Below are 12276 nucleotides of genomic sequence, written 5' to 3' on the forward strand. Positions count from 1 at the left end.
TGTTCCAAATGGGAACCAGGAATGATCTTGGCTTGGTGAGTGCAGCCGGTGGGCAAGTTATGCATTCACTAGGTCTGGTTAAAGACATTCCAGTGATGATCCAGGATAGGGTAATGCCTGTGGATCTGATTGTGGTCCGCCTTAAGAATCACGAGGTGATCCTAGGCATGGACTGGCTTGGCAGGAATCGGGCCACCTTAGACTGTCATCGAGGAAGGGTGCAGTTTGAGAGTGGGTGTGGACCCCCGATCAAGTACCAAGGTATTAATCCGGCCTCTGGATGCGTAGTGATATCAGCAGTACGTGCGGAAAGGATGCTGGAACAAGGTTGTGAGGCTTATTTAGCCACAATCACCACTAAGGAGGTCGTAGGGGTTGGTGGCCCGGACGGGATACCGCTGGTCAGTGAGTTCGAGGATGTGTTTAGGTGGCTACAGGGCATTCCCCCTGATAGGTCTGACTCATTCATAATAGAACTCGAACCAGGGACGGCCCCAATGTCAAAGAGCGCATACCGCATGGCTCCGGCCGAAATGGCTGAGCTAAAGAAACAACTCGAGGAGTTGCTGGATAAAGGGTTCATACGCCCAAGTGTATCACCCTGGGGAGCACCAGTCCTCTTTGTTAAAAAGAAGGATGGTAGTTTCAGGTTGTGCATAGACTATAGAGGGCTGAACAGGGTTACTATAAAGAATAAGTACCCTTTGCCCAGGATTGATGAGTTGCTAGATCAGTTGAGGGGAGCCAAGTGGTTTTCAAAAATTGATTTGGCTTCAGGCTATCATCAAATCCCTATTGCACCAGAAGATGTAAGGAAGACAGCTTTCCGGACTAGGTATGGTCACTATAAGTTTGTGGTCATGCCATTCGGATTGACCAATGCACCAGCAGCCTTTATGAAGATGATGAATGGAGTCTTTCGAGATTTCTTAGATAAATTTGTAATCATCTTCATTGATGACATACTTGTATATTCTAAGACTCGAGAGGACCATGAGAGGCATCTCAGAGTGGTGTTGGAACGGTTGAGAGAGCAGCAGCTGTTTGCTAAGCTAAGCAAATGTAGCTTCTGGCAGAAGAGCATTGGCTTCCTAGGACATGTAGTGTCTGAGGAAGGAGTCTCAGTTGATCAAGAAAAGATCAAATGTATACAAGAGTGGCCGAGACCAAAGAATACAACTGAAGTGAGAAGTTTCTTGGGTCTGGCCGGCTACTACAGGAAGTATGTCAAGGGGTTTGCTAGTGTGGCACAACCTATGACACAACTTACTGGAAAAGATGTCAAGTTCAAGTGGTCTGAAGCTTGTGAAAAGTGCTTTATAGCCTTGAAGGACATGCTGACCAGTGCACCAGTCCTGGTGATACCTGAGGCCGACCAACCATATGTGGTGTACACAGATGCATCCATCACTGGACTAGGCTGTGTGCTCACACAACATAGGAAGGTCATAGCATATGCCTCAAGGCAGCTCAGGAAACATGAGGGCAACTACCCAACCCACGACCTGGAGATGGCCGCAGTGGTATTTGCCATGAAGATATGGAGATCGTACTTGTATGGTGCCAAAGTTCAGATTCTCACTGACCATAAGAGCCTGAAGTACATATTCACTCAGCCTGAGTTGAATTTAAGACAAAGGCGCTGGATGGAGTTTGTGGCCGACTATGATTTGGACATTGCCTATCACCCAGGCAAGGCCAATCTAGTGGCTGATGCATTAAGCAGGCGTAGGGCTGAAGTATCAGCAGAGAAGGAAGCAGAGATCTTGGAAGGGATGGTCCGGTCACTGAATCTAAACACTTTGGCCAGTGAGAATGAGCCTTTGGGTTTGGAGGCTGTGAACCAGGTTGATATCCTTACAAGAATCCAACAAGCACAAGGCTCGGATAAGAATTTGCAAAAGGTTGCAAGGAATGACAAGACTGAGTACCAGATCACCAGCAATGGTACCATTTTGGTACATGGGAGAATCAGTGTTCCTGGTGACCGGGAACTAAAGGAAGAGATTATGAGACAAGCTCATAAGTCTAAGTTCTCAGTGCACCCGGGGCTAAACAAGATGTATAAAGACATCAAGAGGTATTACCATTGGATCAGAATGAAGGCTGATATAGCTGAGTGGGTGGCAAGGTGTCCTACTTGCCAACTTGTTAAAGCAGAGCATCAGGACCCAAGTGGTTTACTTCAAAACCTCACTATACCAGAGAGGAAGTGGGATCACATCACAATGAACTTTGTGACTGGGTTCCCTACGACCAGGAACAAGAAGGATGCAGTTTGGGTGATTGTAGATCGCCTGACCAAATCTGCACACTTCTTACCCATTAAAAAGGGTGATGGAGTGGATGAAATTGTAAAGGTTTATGTGAATGAGATAGTGAGGCTGCATGGAGTGCCGGCCAGTATAGTCTCAGATAGAGACCCTCGGTTCACATCTTACTTCTGGAGGGCTTTTCAAAAGGCCCTAGGAACCAGAGTGAACATGAGTACATCTTATCATCCTCAAACGTATGGTCAATCAGAAAGAACCATCCAGACCTTGGAGGACATGCTAAGGGCATGTGTTTTAGACTGGGGTGATTCATGGGAAAAGCACTTGCCACTGGTGGAGTTTGCATACAACAACAGCTTTCACACCAGCATAGGCATGTCTCCTTATGAAGCATTGTATGGGCGGCCTTGCAGGACACCCTTATGCTGGACTCAAGTGGGGGAGCGCAGCATGATAGGTCCTGAGATTGTGGAAGAGACCACAGAGAAGATCAAGCTAGTCAAAGAGAAGATGAAGGAGGCACAGGACCGCCAGAAGAGTTATGCGGATAAGAGAAGGAAACATCTTGAGTTTGAGGTTGGTGATCTAATCTATCTCAAGATGATTACCTTCAAAGGTAGGGCCAGGGTTTCTGGAAGAAGGAAACTGGACCCTAGGTTCTTAGGTCCATTCAGGATACTTGAAAGAGTTGGGGCAGTGGCTTACAAGTTGGATTTGCCATCTGCAATGGATGCTTACCATAATGTTTTCCATGTGTCTCAACTAAGAAAGTGTCTAACGGATCAGGACATTGTATTGCCTGAGATTCCAAAAGATCTTGGTAAGAACTTCACCTTAGAAACAAGGCCGGTTCGGATCATTGATCGGATGGAAAAGGCAATGAGAAGGAAAACAGTTCCTATGCTTAAAATAGTATGGGAATTCAATGGCAAAGACATTATCACTTGGCAAACAGAGGCAAGAATGAAAGCTGAGTATCCTCAGTGGTATGGTCAATATGAGGGTGGTGAACCATCGAGTTTGAACTCGGGGACGAGTTCCTTCCAAGTGGGGGAGACTTGTCATGTCCCTAGTTCTAGATAAGGCCATCAGGACGGGCCATGGTACGAGGAGATGCACCAGTCAGGTCAAATGATCTAAAGACAAGCGTATCATGGTCCAAACAGAAGGTTACGTGCATCAGATGGCTGAGACTTTACCAAGATAAGAAGGAAGGAAGCTAAAGAGAGCTGGACGAGTGGTCCGGAGGCAGCTCATTCAGCTAGGTGGAGCTGGAAGGGAGTTCACATAGTCTGAGCTAGCTCACTGGAGCTGGAGGAGTAGCTCACTCAGCTGGGGCAGCTAGCACTCAGCTCATCTCAGCTGGGTGGAGTGTTGGAGTCTTGGCCGGTCATTGCGGATCATGGGTGGTTATGGTCCGGATCATGGACATGGGGGTCCGATGGGTCTGAGGGACTCTGGCAAGTAAGCTATGCAAGTGGGCAAGCTATTGGGCCAGAGATCGATCAGCCCAAACGAAGAGAAGAGCAGTTGTGAGCGGTTGGACGGTTTGGACGAAAAGGTGCAACCGCATGTGTCCCATCGTCCAATCAATGCTTCTGTTTGCCCAGAGCAGTTGGCGGGCTCTTCTCCTATAAATACAAGTTCCTCCTGTAGACATTGATCATCAGAAAGAAAAGGAGAAACTCTGCCCAATTCGTTACAGAAGTAAAGAAAGAAAAGAGAGAGAAGTTGGCCGCAAGGCAGTCCGTGTGAAGGTTTGGTGATTCCGGTGAGTTCTAGCCGTCGGCAAGGGAGACTTGATCGGAAATGGATACTAGACAGAAGGAGAAGACTGTGGAGAAGAGTTTGGGGACTTCCGAGCACACACCTAAGGTACAGGATGTTAACCAAGTGGTATCGCCCAAGACCATTAATTCGGGTGTTCTGGCCGATTGATCCATGGGCACGCCCCCAGGCCTTGGCCAGATCAGTGTAATCTCTCCATGGCCTTGGTTGGGCATGTAAGGTCCGATCTTATAGTTCCAAAGGGGATTGATAGGATCCGACCTTGAATATATCTTAGTGGCTATTTATCATGAATTATCATGGTGAAATATTAGTTTTATCTCAATGATTTAGAGGTGGTCAGTTATGGCCATATGGGCTGTTCATGGGCGAGATCAGTATGATCGAGGCCGGTTCTGAGAAATCTGACTTGACCATTCTCTTAGTCATGAATTATCATGAATTATCATGAATTTTATTTAGTTTCTGGACAAGTATCAGAAAGGGTCACTTTTGGCCAGATTAGGCTAAGTATCCGAACCATGCTTAGGATGATGTTTGCTAGGGTATCAGTTGTGATTCTTATGCATATGTGTTGTGGGTTTTGTTTTCAGGTCCTGACAGGGATCGTGGTAAGGCTAAGGAGCCATGAAGACCTTGGCCGTGTGGGATGTGTGATGTAGTGATAGTTTGATACAGTGAACTTATGATAGCCTATTGCGCAATTGAATGATATGAATGATTTGTATGGATCACATTGACTTATATATATGAAATGATGTTTACCTTAAGCTTCCGCATTGTATTATCTGATTACATGAACCTCAATGATTGAAAAATGACTTAGAAACTATTGGACTTAAACCGGCTGAAGTACACTTAGATATTAGGTAAGGCCGCGGACTGGTTGGATCAAGGGATCCAGGTTTGGGTCTTACAGGCCCAGTCCGTCGCTGAGGACGCTTCTCCGATTTTCAAGCTGGGCTCTTCCTGGTTCGCTCGCCGTTACTAAGGGAATCCTTGTTAGTTTCTTTTCCTCCACTTATTGATATGTTTAAACTCAGCGGGTGATCCCGCTTGACCTGGGGTCGCGTTGAGGACTTTGGGTCATCAAGAGCTTTTAGACCAGAACGTCTGACTATATGATGAGAATTGTCAAGACGCTCCTGGCGTCCTTAGCTCGGATTTTAACCGCGTGCGGTAACACACGGGAGATCAGATTCCGTCCCATATCCTCGAGAGGATGGGGGGACGACGATTTGTGACACCCAGGCAGACGTGCCCTCGACCAGAAGGTTTGGGGTGCAACTTGCATTCAAAGACTCGATGGTTCACGGGATTCTGCAATTCACACCAAGTATCGCATTTTGCTACGTTCTGCATCGTTGCGAGAGCCGAGATATCCCTTGCCGAGAGTCGTTTTAGACTTTATATTGCAGCACTGCTTCCGAACAAACACCATCTCCGGGGTGGCGAAAGCAGGCTGTTTAGTTGCATTTTGCTTGACACTTTTCGTGCCGGGGTTTGGTGATATCTGGAAGCTATGCGTATGATCCAAACAAAACTGAAGTCTTGGGCATGGATGAACGCATAACCACGGAATCGGCAGGCACAGTACGAAACCGGCCTACCGAGAGTGATGTTTCATCGTTCTCAGGTCGTTCTGTTTCCAGGGTACAACAATGATCCTTCCGCAGGTTCACCTACGGAAACCTGGTTACGACATCTCCTTCCTCTAAATGATAAGGTTTAGTGGACTTCTCGCGACGTCGCAGACGGCAAACCACCCACGTCGTCGCGATCCGATCCCCGAATCATTCAATCGGTAGGAGCGACGGGCGGTGTGTACAAAGGGTAGGGGCGTAGTCAACGCGAGCTGATGACTCGCGCTTACTAGGAATTCTTCGTTGAAGACCAACAATTGCAATGATCTATCCCCATCACGATGAAATTTCAAAGATTACACGGGCCTGTCGGCCAAGGTGTGAACTCGTTGAATACATCAGTGTAGACCTTTTATTGCCTCAAACTTCCTTGGCTTAAACGGCCATAGTCCCTCTAAGAAGCCGGCCGTGAAGGGATGCCTCCACGTAGCTAGTTAGCAGGCTGAGGTCTTGTTCGTTAACGGAATTAACCAGACAAATCGCTCCACCAACTAAGAATGGCCATGCACCAGCACCCAGAGAATCAAGAAAGAGGTCTCATTCTGTGAATCCTTACTATGTCTGGACCTGGTAAGTTTCCCCGTGTTGAGTCAAATTAAGCCGCAGGCTCCACTCCTGGTGGTGCCCTTCCGTCAATTCCTTTAAGTTTCAGCCTTGCGACCATACTCCCCCCGGAATCCAAAAACTTTGATTTCTCATAAGGTGCCAGCGGAGTCCTAAAAGCAACATCCGCTGATCCCTGGCCGGCATCGTTTATGGTTGAGACTAGGACGGTATATGATCGTCTTTGAGCCCCCAACTTTCGTTCTTGATTAATGAAAACATCCTTGGCAAATGCTATTGCAGTTGTTCGTCTTTCATAAATCCAAGAACTTCACCTCTGACTATGAAATACAAATGCCCCCGACTGTGACACCCCCGATCGTAGATGACCAGAAATGACACGGTCGATGTTCCTCGATGGCCGATCAGAGGTTCTCAGAATACTTCCGATCACCTTAGACTAACAACCAAAGAACACCAACACTCCTATCAGATATCACTCTAGGGTTTTCAACCCGAAAAAGCAATACCCGATAGTTAGTTTGTCCGGACAAGGACTTATATCATATGAAACCCGTACTTTAAAAACATTCTTTATATATCATTTAAAAGCATCTTTCAAAATTTGTTATAAATTAACCTCGAGGTTTTCGGTCTACAAATCTTATACATAAGATATATCAAAATGACTTTGAAAGGATAATAAAACTACCGCTGGCTAATGATATTCCTTCCCGTCCTAGACTAAGGTCTCCTGTCTACTGGTTACCTGCATCACAAATGAGTCATGAGTAACTAGTTTACTCAGTGAGCTTAGTCCCGCACCACAACATATATTAATAATATCTCAAGCAATCAACTCCATTTGTATGCAGTGGAATTGTATTCCATAACTAATAAAATACATATATAAGGCCTATCGTTCCATCGATGTGAATCTTAACTTAAACATCATCTCCACGACACCCGCCATTCACTCATACTTATAATATATATATACTAAACCCGGAAAACCACCAAGGCTAACCGAGCCTAGCGGGGAAATAAATATAACCATCATCTCCATTAGATATTCCAAGATCGAACATCTAACGCTGCATGCAGTTACACGGCCTTCAGGGTGCGCCATCATCGTGTCTTCGTGACCTTGTTCCATATCGCAGGATCAATTCACGGTAATGCGGGAACTTTGGGAGAGTGAGTATCCAATAAGACTTCACATGATTTATACTCATATATTTAATAATATAATATATTAGTACTTGAGAACAAGTACTAAGGTTCGGAATAAACCTCTACGATCATTCATAAATATTTATTTAGTGTTTACAATAAGTAAACACCCCACCAATTAAATATTGATCAAGAGACTAAGCCTATCAATCATCTACAATCAGTACGTTCAATCAAGAAATATTTATTCACCACTCATCACTCATCTATCTAGACTCACCTTTGATTCCATGAGATTGGCTAGGGAAGATGTAAGACCCGTTCCTGGTCTCTCGACCCAACTGGATACGAATGCTTACTTATTTATTTCTTTGCTTGTCTGATTCATTCTAAGCCTTTTCTTTACAAAGTCATATTCTAATATGAGGTTCATAAACAAAGGAATAGATTGCACAGCGGAATAACAATGTATAAACTTTGTATTACTTAGAAACATGAGATTCAATACACAACTTCTTAACAGTCTCATAGACAATCACTAGTTCATCCCTAGCATCATCTAACCACACGTTACACAGCCTCTCACTAACCGAGCCTTCACGGCTCCTTGGCTTGACCAGAACCATCCTTAGTTCCTGAAACCACAACCAGATAAGCATTAATCATAACCGAGAATAGAACGGATTGATTCTACAATGCTTGGCTTGGTTCCTAGAACTTAGATAAACCTCAGTCAACATAATCATAAACGTATTAACCTACCTACCGTATCCTAAGTCATTCAACCAACCACCCCTTGACTTAGAATCAGATGGATAATCCAGAATAGATAAACAGAACACACGAACAGATCCGGATCGTCCCCAAAGACCAATCCGTCTAACCGGATAGAATCTAGGTGCGACCGGCCAATGGAGTCCGGCTCAATGGCCCAACGGACTCCCTTACCTGATCCGGCCTTAGGCCTGGATCCAATCGGCTGAGTAAGCCTCAAGCCTAATCCGGAAGGCTTAGCAACCGGTCAGACCTTGCGACTCTACCTTGGCTTAGACAAACCGTGAACTTGTCTTAACTAGACAAGCCATAGGCTGATCCATAAGGATCGGTCCTAACCTGTCCCGAAAGACACCGTTTGGAACATGTACCCTTTGGCCATTCGTGCCTCTTGGACACTCACGACTCTTGACAACTCGTGCCCTTTGGGTCATTCCCAATTGTTCGTCCTAACCGCCCAGTCTTGGTGCGATCGGATCATCCCTCTAACCGACCCATCGGCCTAAAGCCCGGACAGTCCGTCTAGCTGAGATGAGCTGACTTTCAGCTGCCTCAGCTGAGTGAGCTAGTAGTCCAGCTAATGGAGCTGACTTAGTAGGGACTGAGCTGGAGTGAACTGAACCTAGCTTCATTGAGCTGGCCGAGCTACTCGTTCACTTCGTCCAGTTACCGTGTTACTCGTCCTAGCTGTCTCTTAGCTTGTATAAGGTTATGTCTAAGTTTCCTTATGTCCTTAACCTTCTTTCTCGACCATGGAATGCTTGCCTTGATGTCCTATGACTGGCTTGCACATTTCCTCGAACCATGGACGTCTCGACAATCCTATTCAGGATTGGGGGCGTGACAAGTCTCCCCCCTTTGGGATGGATTCGTCCTCGAATCCGAATCAAATGCTTCCTCGGAAACAAACTGACCCAACCACTCTGGGTACTCTGCTTTCATTCTAACTTCGGTTTCCCAAGTGATTATATCCTGACCATTACAGTCCCAGACGACCTTGACCATCTGGACCGTCTTCTTCCTTGTTGCTTTTTCCATCCTATCTATGATTCGAACTGGCCTCGTTTCCAAGGTTAGGTTCTTACCAAGATCGTCTGGAATGGCAGGAAGAGCGATGTCTTGGTCCGTCAAACATTTCTGAAGTTGGGAGACGTGGAACACATTATGAAATGCGTCCATCTTGGCCGGCAAGTCCAACTTGTAGGCCACCATCCCAACCCTTTCAATGACCTTGAACGGCCCCAAGTATCTCGGATCTAACTTCTGTCTTCCGGAAATCCGGACCAGTCCTTTGAAGGTAATCATTTTGAGATACACCAAGTCACCTACTTGGAACTCGAGATCTTTCCTTCTTCGATCTGCATAGTTCTTTTGGCGGTCTTGTGCCTGTCTCATCTTGTCCCTCAAGAACTTGATCTTTTCGGTTGTATCTTCGACAATCTCCGGACCAATCATGCTGCGTTCCTCAACTTGGGTCCATCATAAGGGTGTCCTCCATGGACGCCCATACAGAGCTTCGTATGGCGACATGCCAATACTACTATGGAAGCTATTGTTGTAAGCAAATTCTACCAGAGGTAGATGTTTCTCCCAGGAATCACCCCAGTCTAGAACACATGCTCGCAACATATCTTCCAATGTCTGGATCGTACGTTCAGACTGTCCATCCGTCTGTGGGTGATAGGCTGTACTCATGTTCACTCTTGTTCCTAAAGCCTTTTGGAAAGCCTTCCAGAAGTAAGATGTGAACCTTGAATCCCTATCTGAAACTATGCTTGCCGGCACACCATGTAGTCGGACGATCTCATCAATGTACTTACGTAAAATCTGATCTACCCCATCCGACTTTTTGATAGCCAGGAAGTGTGCTGATTCGGTTAGGCGATCAACCACAACCCAAACCGCATCTTTCTTATTCCTCGTGGTAGGGAACCCAGTCACAAAGTCCATTGTGATGTGATCCAATTTCCAATCCGGAATAGGCAAGCTTTGCAATAACCCACTAGGCACTTGGTGTTCTGCTTTGATGAGTTGGCAAGTGGAACACTTGGCCACCCATTCCGCGACATCTGCCTTCATACGGATCCAATGATAGAACTTCTTAAGGTTCTGGTACATCTTGGTCGCACCAGGATGAACCGAGAATCTGGACTTATGAGCCTCCCTCATAATCTCCTCCTTTAGACTTCTATCATTAGGAACACTGATCCGACCGTTTACTAGGATGGTACCATCCTTTGCAGTTTGGTACTCCGTCCTATCATTCTGAGCAACCTTGTTTAGGTTCTCGTCCTGACCTTGAGCCAACCGAATTCGGGTAAGCAGGTCGGCCTGATTGACCGCCTCTAATCCTAGTGGTTCAGACTCTTTGGTCGATGCGTTCAACCGTAGGGCACGAACCGTACCGTCCAGGTCGTCCGCTTCTCGTTCAGCTGATACGTCGGCCCTTCTTCGGCTCAAGGCATCTGCGACCAGATTAGCCTTTCCCGGATGATAGGTGATATCCAGATCGTAATCAGCTACAAACTCCATCCACCTTCTCTGCCTTAAGTTTAACTCAGGCTGGGTGAATATATACTTAAGACTCTTATGGTCCGTAAGTATCTGAACCTTGGCACCATACAAGTATGATCGCCAAATCTTTAAGGCGAACACTACCGCAGCCATTTCAAGGTCATGGGTGGGGTAGTTTCCCTCATGTTTTCTCAACTGCCTTGACGCATAGGTGATGACCTTCCCATGCTGGGTTAATACGCAACCTAGTCCTGTTATGGACGCGTCCGTATAAACCACATAGGGTTGGTCGGCCTCTGGAAGAACCAGAATGGGTGCGCTAGTCAGCATGTCCTTAAGCGCGGAAAAACATTTCCCACACTCCTCAGACGATGTGAACTTAACGGATAGATAGTCCAGAATAGATAAACAGAACACACGAACAGATCCGGATCGCCCCAAAAGACCAATCCATCTAACCGGATAGAATCTAGGTGCGACCGGCCAATGGAGTCCAGCTCAATGCCCAACGGACTCCCTTACCTGATCCGGCCTTAGGCCTGGATCCAATCGGCCGAGTAAGCCTCAAGCCTAATCCGGAAGGCTTAGCAACCGGTCAGACCTTGCGACTCTACCTTGGCTTAGACAAACCGTGAACTTGTCTTAACTAGACAAGCCATAGGCTGATCCATAAGGATCGGTCCTAACTTATCCCAAAAGATACCGTTTGGAAAATGTACCCTTTGGCCATTCGTGCCTCTTGGACACTCACGAATCTTGACAACTCGTGCCCTTTGGGTCATTCCCAACCGTTCGTCCTAACCGCCCAGTCTTAGTGCGATCGGATCATCCCTCTAACCGACCTGTGTCTAGGCTAGCGGTTTGGTTATGTTCGGCCAAAGCCTAGGAGCGTGTCCCTTGGACTCAACCAACACAACCTTTCGTGTTTAACCAGAGAGAAGAGAAGAGAAACGAATTGAAACAGATAAGGAGATCCGGATGGGACTTAGGAACCGAGCAGAGCCGCGGTGCGGTCACATGGACTGTCCGTTCGGTGTGATGGAGCCACGGCCCATCACATACCTTGTGAACCACGTCTGGGTTCTCCATGCTCTTCTCCTTGTCTTGATCTCCCATTCTTGACCGGAGTTAGTTCTCAAACGATCAGAGTCGCCGGAACACAACACCACCACAATCGGCCATTCTCTTGGCCGGAACTCTCTCTTTCTCTCTTTCTTTCTCTCTACGTTTTTCTCTGAGTATTTTACTCTGGAGTTGGATAATGAAATCGACCAGAGAGCCCCCATATTTATAGAAAACGAGGGGGTAAGTCTTTCCCCACAAACAGGCATGACTTGCTAGCGAATAGGCACCATCGGCCAAGGGTTGTCCCCTTTCGGCCACTTGCATCCCTTCGCCCTTTCTGATTGGGTTTGGGGTCGGTCACAAGCCCAACCCACGCCCCAAGCCTCCTGGACTTAGCTCACGGCCTTGCCCAAGGACCCAACAGCTCATGGCCTCATGGCCGGCCCTCACAGCCCGCCACTGACCCGGACCCGGACCATCGGCCTAAAGCCCGGACAGTCCGT

General features: G+C 46.8%; 1 non-coding gene across 1 annotated transcript; it reads right to left on the minus strand.

The window, feature by feature from the left end:
- Positions 1–5302: 5302 nt before the first annotated feature.
- Positions 5303–5458, minus strand: LOC117130613. Its single transcript, XR_004453937.1, has one exon. It is a non-coding gene; the product is annotated as a 5.8S ribosomal RNA (ribosomal RNA).
- Positions 5459–12276: the final 6818 nt, after the last annotated feature.

The sequence above is a fragment of the Brassica rapa genome, unplaced genomic scaffold (assembly GCF_000309985.2).
Source record: "Brassica rapa cultivar Chiifu-401-42 unplaced genomic scaffold, CAAS_Brap_v3.01 Scaffold0595, whole genome shotgun sequence".
Classification (NCBI taxonomy): Eukaryota; Viridiplantae; Streptophyta; class Magnoliopsida; order Brassicales; family Brassicaceae; genus Brassica; species Brassica rapa.